Raw genomic sequence first — 3,112 nt, 5'->3', positions numbered from 1 at the left:
ATAATTATTTAGAAGATGAAGATGATGATTATGTGTGAGAAAGATTTGATTTAGGTAGCTTCAAGGTTTCTAGATTGAGAAATCGTGTTGTACTGCCATTTTTTGAGTTGAAAACCATTGTAGGAGAAATGGGTCTGGGGCAATAGAAAGACAAATGGGATAGTTTGGAACATACTGACTTGGATGCACCTGTAGGATTTCTAAGTAAAGATTACAAGCATAAGATAACTAAGTTTTAAACTGAGAAGAGAGGAATATTTTTTAAAATTATGCACTTCATAATCTTCAACATAGGGGCCACAGGTAAAACCATGATATTTGTGGAAATCTTCCAGGTACAGTTTGTCTACCAAGAAAGCAGCAGGCATGGATGCCTGGATAGAGCACTGCGAAATTCCAACACTCGAAGGACAGATAGGAATAAAAAAAGTGAATACTGAGGCTGCAGGAAAAGAGTCATCTGTCATGTCATGAAATAGAAGAGTTTTGGAAGAAAGATTCAACTGTTTCCATGAAGTCTCAAAAAATGAATCATTAAGCGAATTAAGCAGGGATAAGAATGCTATTGCACAATACTGCCAGGAGAGTGGGCTTCCCCTGCTGGTATATGCCTTCTTTGTTGGATAAGAGGAGGGTTCTACCTTCTTTTCATGAGACAAATCTAGCATAGCAAATTATTGGGGGCTGTCTTTTCTTGAAAATTTCTCCAACCTAGGAATGTCTGAAGGGGCAGATTAAACCACCTAAACCTTACATTTTTATAGAGGAATGTTCTCCATTTCCTCTTTATGTTGGTGAGCTTTTCTGTAAGAGTAAGGGCAACCCAGGCAGATGTTTTAGTGGTTGCGGGAGAAGCAAGGAAGAAAGAGACAGCGTTGTCTACTTAGGTTTTAGAAACTGAGCCTGCTTTTGTTAAACCCCTTGTAATTCTCTATAGTTGTTTTTTCAGTTCCCCAGAACAGGAGATTTCACAATAAATTTTGCTTCAAATCTCTGACTAGTATAGGGTTTTTCTGCCTAATGTTTTTTTATGTATATGTTTTCTTAGAAAACTTGCTGGGTTGCTGAGAGGTAGGCAAGACTGGTTTAAATTATATGACTTATATTTCTGCAAAATATTGCAATAGAATTTTTATTATGGCTTAAAATTATAACTGAAAATTTGACACATTTTTATTGTAAAGAGAAGAGAAGAGGGATAATTTGTCATTTCCTTGAGCTGAAAGTCAGGGGATAATTTTGGAGAAGGATCCTTCCTATCAGAGGCAGATCTTTGTAGATCGCTGTAACAATCAGCCATAAAATTTTTATTTTCAGTTCATGAGACACATCTAATCGACGACCATAATGGTGACATTCAACTTGAGCAGTTTCAATCCAGGCCCATTCATCCTACTGGGGATCCCAGGGCTGGAGCAGTTTCACATCTGGATCGGGATTCCCTTCTTTATTACCTAACTTGTGGCTCTTGCAGGCAATAGTGTCCTTCTCTACATCATTTCTATGGAGCAGAGCCTCCATGAACCCATGTTCTTTTTCCTTTCCATGCTGGCTGCTACAGATCTCATGCTGTCTAATACATGTTTACCAAAAACGTTCAGCATCTTCTGGCTGGGTCCTCAGGAAATCACCTTTCCTGAATGTCCTACTCAGATGTTTTTTCTCTACTACAGCTTTGCCATGGATTCTGCCATCCTTCTGGCCATGGCTTTTGATCGTTATGTTGCTATTTGCTTCCCTCTAAGATACGCCACTATTGTCATTCGTCAAATTATTACAAGATTGTGATGGGTATTATCAGCAGGAGCTTTTGTATCATCTTCCCATGTGTGTTCCTGTTAAAGAGACTACCTTTCTGTAAAACACTCATCATTCCCAACACATACAGTGAGCACATAGGCATTGCCCAGCTTGCCTGTGGGGACATCTCTATCAACATCTGGTATGGCTTTGCTGTGTCTATAGTGACGGTCATGTCGAACCTGATTCTCACTGGCATCTCCTACACTCTTATTCTTCATGCTGTGTTTAACCTTCCATCCCAAGATGCCCGCCGGAAAGCCCTCAGCACATGTGTTTCCCATATTTGTGTCATTCTTGCCTTCTACACACCAGGCATATTTTCTGTCCTTGCCCACCGTTTTGGTCACAATATTCCTCACTCCTTCCACATACTATTTGCCAACCTCTACATAGCTATCCCCCCTGCACTCAATCCAATCATCTATGGAGTGAAGACCAAGCAGATCTGGGACAAAATCATCCTCCTCTTTTTCTCTGAAGGGAACCAGTGACATGAAGCTGAAAGCTTGGGAAAGAAATCAGGTAATTATATTGTTTTTCTAGTATTTCTTGTTTATTTATTTATTTATTTATTTATTAAGTATTTATTGATCATTCTTGGGTGTTTCTCGGAGAGGGGGATATGGCAGGGTCATAGAATAATAGTGGAGAGAAGGTCAGGAGATAAACACATGAACAAAGGTCTCTGGTTTTCCTTGGCAGAGGTCCCTGCGGCCTTCTGCAGTGTTTGTGTCCCTGGGTACTTGAGATTAGGGAGTGGTGATGACTCTTAAAGAGCATGCTGCCTTCAAGCATCTGTTTAACAAAGCACATCTTGCACCACCCTTAATCCATTTAATCCCGAGTTGACACAGCACATGTTTCAGAGAGCACGGGGCTGGGGCAAAGGCCATAGATCAACAGCATCCCAAGGCAGAAGAATTTCTCCTAGTCAGAACAAAATGGAGTCTCCTATGCCTACCTCTTTCTACACAGACACAGCAACAATCTGATCTCTCCTTCCTTTCCCCACACTTCCCCCACTTCTTTTCAACAAAACCGCCATCGTCCTCATGGCCTGCTCCCGATGGTCGCTGTCTCTTCAGAGCTGTTGGGTACACCTCCCAGACAGGGCGGCCGGGCAGAGGCGCTCCTCACTTCCCAGACGGGGCGGCCGGGCAGAGGCGCTCCTCACTTCCTCCCAGACAGGGTCGCAGCCAGGCAGAGGCGCTCCTCACCTCCCAGACAGGGCGGCCGGGCAGAGGCGCTCCTCACCTCCCAGATGGGGCGGCGGGGCAGAGACGCTCCTCACCTCCCAGACGGGGTGGTG

General features: G+C 43.1%; 1 pseudogene; it reads left to right on the top strand.

Annotated features, from left to right (window-relative positions):
* Positions 1-1,335: 1,335 nt before the first annotated feature.
* Positions 1,336-2,346, top strand: LOC129008659 (olfactory receptor 52H1-like; annotated as a pseudogene).
* The last annotated feature ends 766 nt before the right edge of the window (positions 2,347-3,112 follow it).

This window comes from Pongo pygmaeus, chromosome 9, assembly GCF_028885625.2.
Source record: "Pongo pygmaeus isolate AG05252 chromosome 9, NHGRI_mPonPyg2-v2.0_pri, whole genome shotgun sequence".
NCBI lineage: Eukaryota > Metazoa > Chordata > Mammalia > Primates > Hominidae > Pongo > Pongo pygmaeus.
The sequence above is the reverse complement of the archived record's forward strand: the minus strand, read 5'-3'. Positions and strand labels throughout refer to the sequence as shown.